Genomic DNA, 11,359 nt, shown 5'->3' with positions numbered 1-11,359 from the left:
TATCTGTGAGACACAGAGCAAGGATTACAGCCATATGTCTCCCAACAGTAAGATTAACCGTGCTCTCACAAGGGGCCCCAGTATTTCCAAGATGGTATGTTTTCTCCTTTTCAAAGATGTGAATGCAATCTCAGGCACACAATAGAGGCAGTGCCAATAAAGTCTATTCTTGTCAGCCTCACAAACAGCCTCATTACTTGGTAACTGCAGACATGGTTTGAAGTTGCTGCTCCTGCCAAGCTGAAGTCTACGGATGCCGAGGTCGAGTGATTGAAAATTCCAGATTACAGGCAGAAGGGTATGAAGAGTTGTTTATAGCCCTTGCTCATCTGCTAAAAGCCTCTGGCCAGAAACAGTTCTCTGTTTGAAGGAAAGTAAGTATCTTCCACAGCTGAAAATAAAAGTGTTTTGAGGAAAATCTAGGCAGGACTTGTGGCAGGGAGCAGGGCTTGCAGGCCTGGGGAAGGCATGGAGAGTGATAACTAGCAGTTGTTCCTCAAACCAGGGAGGTCCTGGGCTGAGATCAGCCAAGGCCGGGAGCACTAAGATTTAGCTTTTCTCTCAATGTGAGGTAGGATTAGTTCTGTCATTGGAGAAACAAATCTCTCTTGGTTGAGTTTGGCTGTAATCGGTAATTGTATCATAGTTGATGTAAGGGTTCTGTTTTCCCTGACTCCTTGAAAAGCTGGACCACACACCATTGGAACTGGTGGTGCCAGGATTCTGGTCCAATATCCAGGGACATAAGGACCTTAGCGGGGTTACTGCAATCTCCCTATCTTGGATTGTCTTCAACAGCAGACTGTTCAATTACAGCTTCAAGTAAGAATTAAAAACAGGAATAAATTTCCTCTGTTCCCCATATCTCTCAACATTGACATATACACACATATTCATTCAATTATTAGAAATTATGAATTGAACTCTTTCTGTGCACCAGACACATCTTAGGTCTTGGTTAGGCAAACTGTTTAGAGCAATTCAATGCCATGGTCCCCGCCATCAACTGCCTCAGATTTCCACTGGGAAACACACATAAGCCAATAATTATGATGTAATGTGATGAATCCAATAAGACAGATAGATACCGAGGATTGGAAGGCTCAGATGTTGGAGGGATTTGTGGCCTTCAGTTTGGGAGAGGAATTCTTAAAGCCGGAAACCATAGAAGTTAAAGAGAATGAGAGTTTCAGGTGTAGGTTGGAGATGGAGGAATTAAACAAGGAATTTGTTTTCAAAACAAACAAATATGATTAGAGATTAATAGCTCTAGGTGGAGTTGTGGGCAGACCCTTTGAAGAATGTAATGAATTCTATAGACTTTCTCCCTCAAAGATGTAACACCCATAAATAAACACATGAATTCTTTAATGCAGCTCTGAAGAGATTATAGAAGGTTCTACATCAGGGAAAGGTTAATAATCTAGGATGACTTTAGTCTAAACTCCCTTTATTTCCTTTTACCTATAAAGCAGTGTTTCTCAAAGTAAAGGCTTGAGCCAACTGCATTAGAAACACGTGAAATGTTTGCTTAAAATGCAGATTCCTAGGACTCCATGTCAGACCTATTTTAAAAAAGTTGCTTTAGTGTGGGGTCCAGGAATCTGCTTTTTAACCACCACATTTGTGTGATTCTGTGCAATGAAAAAAAATCTTTTTTTAAATTATTTTAATTCAATTAATTAACATATAATGAATTATTGGTTTCAGGGGTACAGGTCTGTGATTCATCAATCTCATATAACACCCAGTGCTCATTGCATTACATGCTCTCCTTAATGCCCATCCCCCAGTTACCCCATCCCTCCACCCCCCTTCCCTCCAGCAACGCTCAGTTTGTTTCCTATGATTAAGAGTCTCTTATGGTTTGTCTCCCTCTCTAGTTTCATCTTGTTTTATTTTTTCCTCTCTTCCCCTATGATCCTCTGTTTTGTGCAATGAAATCTTAATTGCTCCTGGGAGATTCTGGTATATACGCCCTACACCCCAGGGCATTTCCTGTTTATTTGGACTCACTTTTACCCCCCCTTTTAAAGAAGGGGTGTTGCAGGCCTCTATCTGCTGAGAGGCCTAAAGGACTTCTCTCACAGAAAATTGCAGAGTTAGAATACGCTGGTTCACACTCCTCCTGTGAGTTCCCTATAGTGAAGTCAAGCTTTAGACAGCACGCTCTGTTCATACCTACTTTGTTCCCCTGGATTTGTCTTCTCTGCCCAAGAAGATTGCAAATTCTTGGACTGCTAGGTCCTAGCTTCTCATCTTGTATCCCTCAGATGGCTGGGCCCGTGGTATGTGCCTCAGAAGTATTTATTGGTTATGGAATCAGTGTTCTTTCTTCCTCTTCCTTTAACACGGCTGGCAAGCCTTATTGTCATTGCATCAGGGTCCAAATGGTTTTTGTCGTCTTTTGCATTTTGTTTTAGGCCGTTCTTGTGCACTCCAGTGTCTATAGCATCCAGTCTATTTTATTGAAAAATGTTTTGTTAGATTTATCCTCGGCTTTGCCTCTTCCTCCCCAACCCTTTCATAGAAAGCCCTTTGTGTTGAGCAAACAGACTCCAATCTGCACGTCTTCCTCTGAGCTCCAACAGGGCTGCCAGGTGAGCATCCCGACACCAACCTGGAACATCTGTTCAAGTGGTCCAGAGCAGCGGGCAGTGATTGTGTGCACAGTTCTCTTGTCTGATGGGCCCTAGGTCCAGCGTGCTCAGGGAGGAAGCCAGGAGCACAAATGTTTGCCTTGCCGGCTGGAAGTCCTAAAAGCAGCTGCCTGCTGATTGATGATAACTTGCATAATGACACTGAGTGTTCACATGCTGCCAGGCATGAGTGAGACCCTGCGAGCTCCCCTGTGCAAGCCCTTGCCGGTTGGCCAAATCCTTATCTTCCAGCATGCAGGCAACAAAAACAGCAAGAGCCAGAAGGTATCTGATCCAAAGATGCCCATTACAACCCCAGTGGTTTTAACCCATGGAGGGGGCAAGGGCGGGGGAGACTTGCTGCTTTCTACTTGCAAATTTACTAAGAAAACTACACACAAGGGGCTCAAAGCAGACATGACACCTATGCATTAGAATGTCAGGATAGGATACATTAGTATTTTTATGTTTTATGGATCAAAATGGAGTCTATTATGGAGCTCATAGAATTGGCTTCTAGAAACATTTCTTAAAAAAAATAAATCCTCTTCTAGTGAGGTCGGATTTTAAGAAAGCTATAATACTTATGTTTATTAACTTCCTATAGTATTTTCTTCACTGCTGTGACAAAAATGTGATCTTTGAATTTAAGACAGCCTACCAAAGTGGTTAAAAATGGCATTATAAAATGGAAGATTAGCAATAGTCAATCACTGGCATTACTATTTCTCAAATCACTCTATTTCATCCAATTTCATTGCCACTGACTTAGTTAAAACCCTTACAACTTCTGTTGTGATTTATTCTGGTGGATCCTAAATGGTTGTCTCGCCTACAGTCTTACCCTGCTGTCTGCCTTCCACCCCCTGGCAGAGACATTTCCCAAGGTCACAGGGGGTCAGATGACTCCCGTTAACTCTCTCTGGTTGCCTTCGGAGGGAAGTGTCTAAACTCTTGTTACAGACTAGAGGCTCTGTCATATCTCCCCCACTTCTCTCCAAATGCAGATAAACCTACTCAGCAAAGGGGCCTATGAGCTTCCACATGTCCAAGTTTCCGCCTACTTCTCCATGGACAGAGAACACGTCATTCTTTACCCTTAAATTTCTGTTCTTTGGCCTGCCTTTCACATCGGTAGGTCACTGCACTTACCATGTTGAGTTCTGCGGACTGTTAGTCCTGGAAGATGTTATCTGGGGCTGTTAAAACAAAAAATTGGTCAAAGAAACTTGAGAAACTGGTGGAGATTATTAAAGCACACCATCATGCTAGAGTCTCTGAGCTATCCTATTATAAAAAGGAAAGCAGTTGGCTAGTTCAACCAATCATTTCCCAAACATAGCTGAACTCAGAATACGTTTTTGGGGGAAGCACCTCTCAATTAATGTGTTTCATGGGTCAACAATCTGGAAAATTTACTTTTGTTTTTCTCCTCCAACCAGATTTATTGAACAAAATCAAATTCTGTGTACAAAATGATCTGGGCCTGCTGCTTCATAAAATGAGGCTTTCTTACTAATATTTTGATAAGTCAGCCCATTGAGTGTCAAAAAGCAGCTTACTCTGTAATGAATAGAAAAGTGCCCAATGCACACTAGATAAATGGCCTCACGTATGGAACTTTAATAGTTCTACAAGATAATTAGCACAGGTAGGATTAAGCCCCTATGACAGGCTGCTAGAGAACTGATATGAGATGTCAAGAGGCCATTTTGTGCATTGCCACTGTGATGCCATTGTATTTCTGGATCCTAATATTCCCGTTATGTGATCCTATAGACACCACAGGAAAATAAGTGGGGTCTGAGGTTAGCTTAGCAGCTTGCTAGGCTAAAGCAGATATTCCCCCAGCGTGCTTCACTTGATGGGGTCCCACAGCAGCCCAGATTAGGTCCTTGTGAATCCAAGCACAGGACTCCAGCAATGGATAGATTCTTGATTGTGTCCTCCAAGTGCTGCTCCAGGGTCGCCTCTATCCTGCCCACTGTCTGCCCAGCCCCAGATCCCACGGTGCATCACGTCCTTCTCCACCCCAGGCCTGGAGTGCATCTCACTCACTCACTCACATGGAAAAACTTATTTTTGTTTTTTTGAAAAACTTATTTTTGAAGCTCTTTGCTTCCAGGTCCCTCTTACGCACCCTCATATATACATATATATATGAAAATGTAAATCCTTTTGTTTTCCTTAAGGCATAGACTTAGCAAAGTGCTCTAAGACTTTCTATGACTTTGGGCAAGTTACTGATCATTTTCAAACTAGTCAAGATTCCTTTGGTTATAATTTACAGAGACCAAATGCAGATGAATTTAAGCAAATGGAGATTTCATAGCTCGAATAACTGACCAACACAGTGGTGATGATATTCTTAGTTATACCTCTGTAGTTCTCAATAGGGGGTGATTTTGCCCCTCCTCATCCCACTCCCCAGGAGAAGTTTAACAATGTCTGAAGACATCCTTGTCACAACTGCAGGAAATTGGGTGCTTCTGGCATCTAGTGTCACGTAGAGGTCATCACCAGAGAGCCCCCTTCCCCACTGAGGAAATACTTAGTCCAAAAATGTCAGCAGTGCCAAAGTTGAAAAACTCTGATTATAATTAGGTCTAAACACTCAAAGTCATTAGGAGTTCTTTGGTATTCTTCTCTCATGTCTTCTGTCAAAGTTGGGTTTTATCTTTGAATAGTGGGAAACGTGGCTCCTGTCTACATCAGATCCACTTGTATCCAGTTCTATGACCTAACAGAAGAAAAGTCTTCCTCACCAGTTTCAGTGAGAAAAATACCAGAGAGCGCATTTGATTGGTCCAAGTTTGATCATGTGATCATTATAAAATCACACCCTATAGATGTTACAATGATCCTAGCATAGGCCATGTCCCCATCTTTGGGGTGAGAGTAGCAAAACTGTATTAGACAAAAGCAACATTTATCATGCTTCCTTGGAATTCAGTTTATTTTAAAATAGAAACAATAACGTATCTCATAAAATATCATGAGGCTTATTTTTAATGCATGTAAAAAGTCTGACAGAACATTTGAAGTATGGGGCGTGTTTAATGGTAGATATTATGATCAGCAGATATACTTTTTAAATATTTTTACCATGGCAAGAACACTTAACATGAGATCTACCCTCTTAACATATTTTTAAGCACATGATGCAGTATTGTTTACTATAGGCACAATGTTGTATGGCAGATCTTGAGAATTTATTCATCTTGCCTGACTGAGATTTGATGTCCTTTGAACAACATCTCCCCGTTTCACTCTTTCTTCAGCTCTGGTAACCACCATTTTATTCTCTGTTTCTAAAAGCATGACTATTTTTTTTTTAAGATTTTATTTATTTATTTGACACAGAGAGAGAGAGAGACAGCTAGAGAGGGAACATAAGCAGGGGAAGTGGGAGAGGGAGAAACAGGCTTCCCGCCGAGCAGGGAGCCCAATGCGGGGCTCGATCCCAGGACCCTGAGATCATGACCTGAGCTGAAGGCAGACGCTAAACGATTGAGCCACTTGGGTGCCCTGAAAGCATAACTTTTTTAAAGACCTCATATAACTAGACTCATATAGTATTTGTTATTCTGTGTCTGGCTTATTTTACTTAGCATAATACCTCCCAGGTTCATCCTTCTCATCAGGATTTCCTTTGTGTTTAAGCCTGAATAATATTCTATTTGTGTATAGACCACATTTTCTTTATCTATTTATCTGCCAATGAACATTAGGTTGTTTCTGTATCTTGGCTATTGTGAATAATAACTGCAATGAACATCAGAGTGTATAAGTTTCTTCTGGATCCTGATTTCAGGGTTTTTTGGATATATGCCCAAAAGCAGCATTGCTGGTTCATATGCTGATTCTATTTTTAATTTTGGGGGAACCTCCACAGTTTTCCACAGTGGCTGCACCAGTTTGCATTCCCAGCAACAGTGCACAAGAGTTCCAATTTCTCCACATCCTCGTCAACAGGGGTTGTGTTTGATTTGGTTTTGTTTTGCTTTGAAAACACCCATTCTAACATATGTGAGATGACATCTCATTGTGGTTTGGATCCGCATTTCTCCAGTGATTAGTTATGTGGAGCATCTTTTCGGATACCTGTTGGCCATTTGTATTTCTCCTTTGGAGAAATACCTATTTAAACTCTTTGCCCATTTTTTAATGGTTATTTAATTTTTTGCTTTTGAGTTGTAGGAGTTTTCTTACATGTTTTGGATATTAATCCTTTATCAGATGTATGGCTTGCAAATATCTTCTCTCATTCTGTAGGTGGCCTTTTCATTCTGTTGATTGTTTTTCCCTTTGCTGAAAAGACGTTTTTCGGTTTAATGGAAGCCCACTTGTCTAATTTTGCTTTTGTTGCTTGTGTTTTTGGTGTCATATTGATTGGTAGATATTTAATGATTATGTCAATTAAAAGACCGATAAGAAAACAATATGTACAGTCAATCTCTGCTATGGAAAACAAAACAAAACAAAACAAAACCCAGTATCATATACAGTCCAGAAATCAGAAAACCCATTGTTTTTACTTCATTTTGATTTTGATTTTCAAATATCAGCAACTGGGCCTTTACATTTGCTTGCTAACAGAAGTATACCACAAGCTGATAAAATATATCTGGTAGCTGTGGTCTCAGGAGTCCATTTAAAGTCATGAAATATACACAGTTTGAAATGTTTGGTGTCAAGGCAACATTTAAATCCTCAGACCAATTAAGTCTAATTACTCAGTGAACAGTAATACTTTTCTTCAACAATGTGAAGGTTAAATTAAAATTCATTTTCAAATTAGAAGGTAACACCTACTAACTGTCAGTCAGTCCAGTGTTTATCTGAGGATTTGGTTAGAAAAAATAGAGATTAAAAATACTAACTTGAAGTGAGGCCTTTCTTTTACTCTGAGCATTATACTTAGATAATGTAAAAATCTTGCTTTTTTAACCCAGAACCATGGCAAACCAAAAACAGACCTTTCTGAAACTCATAAATATGGCCTAGTAAAGGTTTCAAGCATAGGCAAATTGGAGATAACTTATGGACTTGGAAGCCCAGGAACATGCCATCAATTGTTGCATGACTAACATCACATCTCACTGTTCTGCTAGCTATATAAAAATATGTAATATTTCTCTTGTTTGACATGAGCTTCTGTGGGGAGCTACAAAACATAAATAGATAGATAAACACCTGGCTTCAGAGATTTGCACAGGGGAAAAAAGCCTTATAATGGCAGTCAACAAAGAAAACCATCTCGTTGGGTATAAAAATCATTGAGTTAAATACACACAAGGAACAATAGATGAGTAAAATTCCAAGCTTCCATCCACTGTGCTACACAAATACTTATACTGAGCTCAAATTTGGCTCACTGGGGGATAGATGACGTGAGAGGCAGCATGCAGTATGGCCAATATTAACCACATTTTCTGATGATCACTAAATAGGGAATAGGCTCAATTTTATACCCTATTATATCTTTAATGAAGGCATGCAACAAATTATAAAGAATAATGCAATAGTACTTACGAATTCTACCATCCCACCTCATTACCCACATGGATAAGATCACCTTAGGTTGTCCTCTCCAATTACACCCTCTCCCAGTCCTTGCCCTTGACTCAACATAGTGTTTCCAAGATTTATTAATCTTAATATATGTAGCTTTAATTCAAACAACCTGTGACTTTTTTTTAGGCAAGAGAGTCATTAATATCTCTGTACCAGGTGTCTTTATACCAGTCTGTGCTAAGCCATTTTACTTTTGTCTAGTTTATTATAAACTTACAGTAAGCTTGAGAAATTGATCTTATCTTTCCTATTTTCTTTTCTTGCTCATTTGGAAAAAAATGAGTCTTATCGAATATAAACAACTTGCTGTAAGTTCATAAGACATAATACCAAGCAACATATCAAGGGCAAATATTCAAGAATATACCCAATTTGGGAGGATAAATATGTGCTGTTCTGTTAGTTATAAAATGGACCAAATAAATATTTCTAGTTTTCTAGAAACAGAAGAAATGATTTCATATAGTTGAATATTAGGAATTTCCATTTCACACATTGAAGTTTTCACGTTTAAAGAATCAGAAAGACTCTATTGTTTTATGTTGCATATAAGAACTCCATCATAGCAATCTTATATACAAAGTAAAGTGGAAAATAGAGGCTATTACTTGACAATTCCACCCTATGAAATATGCAAATTGGTTGTCTACATGTAAGTTAATGATCCTATATATTCAAACCCACAATTAAGGGGTATCATTCACCATTAAGAAATCTGCTTTATTTAACACAAAAGAACATAATATAGCAACTGCTCCCACCCCCAAATATCACCTATTAATACATTTTGGTGGTGACTTCCTGTGTTCATAATAGTCACCTTTTAACAATTCACATGTCTAAATTGTATAGGATAAAATGCTTTATAATCAATAAAGCCAATTTAAGAAATTACCACTGTGACAGCAAAATAAATAAAAATGATTCATTCCCCAAAGCATAAACTTAAGAGATTATAATACAGTTTTGTTTTGGTTGTGTTGATGTTTTCTTCCTACTCCCCCTCTCTTCCTTCCAAAAAGGAATTTTCAGGGTGGGGTTTGGGTACATATGCCTACCGAGCCCTGTATTAATAAATGGTTCACTTCTGACACCGTCTATGTAGTTCACAGCCACCTGCTTAATTTTCACCATGTCCTCTGTAAATTATCCTTTCCCTTTCTAGGTCAAACAAAATGTATTTTCAAAATATATATGAAATAACCTCCCTTCATAAAAAAAGAAAAATTTAAAACATTGATTTTTTTTGCATTCAGGTCAATACTTGCTCTTTTTCTGAAGGAAATGTTTAAAAAGTCACAGCAATAAGGAGGAAGAGGTCTCCGAGTTAAGTTTTCCTGTAATGAAACTATACTTAGCCCACCATAATCTTCAAACAACATCCCCACTATCAGGATCATCATCCAGGGTGCTAAATGTAAATCAAATGATGAATACTAAGATAACTGGAGTCCTCTTATATCCCTTTGCACTTCCCTAATTTATTCTTTGGTGCCTGAAATTCTATTTTTTAATATTCTTACTTTCAATCAATGAATAGATTGTAACTGGAAGCCTCTGGACCTCAAATCTTGGCAAAAGCAGCAAGGGAGAACAGAGTTCTTAGCAAAGTGACTAAGCATATTAAGGCTTCTACACAGGGAGACTAAATTCTAAGTGTATTTGTTTTTACTAGAAGTATATTATCTCAGAGTAGAGCCATGTTTCTAAACCTTGGCATTATTGATATTGTGGACCACATATTTTTGTCTTGGGAGTCTGTCCTGGCCCTTGGAGGATGTTAGGAACATCCCTGGCCTCTACCCACTAGTTATCAGTAGCAACTCAACTGCCTCTTGGTAAGCTGTAACAACAAAAAAATCTTTCCAGACATTGTCAAATGTCTGCTGGGGGACACATCACTCCTGGAGGGCAGATCACCCTGAGAATCACTGATGTCGTCTTGACAAGAAGCATGGACTGGAAATACTTCTTCACTAGAACAATACTGTCTGGTGGGCAAGGGATTTGTCTATTTTGTTTAGACTGTATCCCTGGTATTTAGAACAGTGCCTGCTATATAGCAAGACATCAGTAAATATTTGTGAAATGAATAAATAATTGAAACATCCAACACAAATGATGCTCCATTCATAAAAGAGAATCTGGCTGTTTCAAAGTGAGGGTTTCAATATGTTTATTAATGCTGTTGGGTGCTCATGAAATATTAAGTGAAAAAAACCAATGACAAGGTATGTCTAATTTATTCCCATTCTATGGTATGAAAAAATATATATTTTGAAGTATATGCAAAAATTGAGGCTATACTAGGTGGCAGGATTGCAGACTATTTTAATTTTCTTCTTATGCTTAATTATACTTTATGTGCAATATTTTTATAATACGAGGTTTGGTTCCTAGTTTACAGAAGACCTAATAAAGAGCAGAGTAGGCCAAGCACACCACAGAAAGTCCTTCTCTAATTCTAAATTCTGCATAATGAGATTTCTGAAAACTAAAACACACTAGGTGTCTGATCTGAGGAGAATAATCTGTTCTCTGAGAAAGCTGCTCTAGATATTTCTTGTTTCTAAAAATCACTATCAATGTGCCCCAGATTGTCCTGGGTATCATGGAGACCCAGGAAAAAGTTCAGAATTTAATTGGGGAAATAAGACCTAGACACAGGATACCATCAAAACAAAATGAAACAATATATAATGAGATGTTAAACGGTGTGCTGTGAACCCTGCTTTAGGATTTCATGGTGGAGAGGTCTCAAAGAATTAGTGCATTGGAGAAGATGGGACTTCAGTTGAGTTATTAAGGATGAGTAGGCTCAGATAAAAGGAGGATGGGGAAGAGCATGCCAGTGTGGGGAAAAGAGGCAAATACTTTGAATAAGGGCACAAAGAGGAAAAGTGAGTACAGAAGGCATCAAAGAGGCTGATCTCATTGAAACAGAGAGGTGTAAAGACTGCCAACCAACAGAGATGCAACTGGCATCTTGGGAGGGACAATCCTGTGTTAAGGAGAAATGTTCCAGACATTACCAGAGCTTTGTGTACCTTTGGCCTCTAGCACCAGTGGCAGAAGCATCCATTCTCAGCCAAGGCAATTGTACACAGGCCGTAGACAACCTTTCAGACATTGGGCCCCAGCAA

At 39.1% G+C, this 11,359-nt stretch overlaps 1 pseudogene; it reads right to left on the bottom strand.

The window, feature by feature from the left end:
* Positions 1 to 4,338: 4,338 nt before the first annotated feature.
* On the bottom strand, positions 4,339 to 5,936 carry LOC141371005 (ragulator complex protein LAMTOR5 pseudogene; annotated as a pseudogene).
* Between the last annotated feature and the right edge of the window lie 5,423 nt (positions 5,937 to 11,359).

This window comes from Callorhinus ursinus, unplaced genomic scaffold, assembly GCF_003265705.2.
Source record: "Callorhinus ursinus isolate GAN/ISIS: 27379988/994484 unplaced genomic scaffold, GSC_fseal_2.0 scaffold53, whole genome shotgun sequence".
NCBI lineage: Eukaryota > Metazoa > Chordata > Mammalia > Carnivora > Otariidae > Callorhinus > Callorhinus ursinus.
The sequence above is the reverse complement of the archived record's forward strand: the minus strand, read 5'-3'. Positions and strand labels throughout refer to the sequence as shown.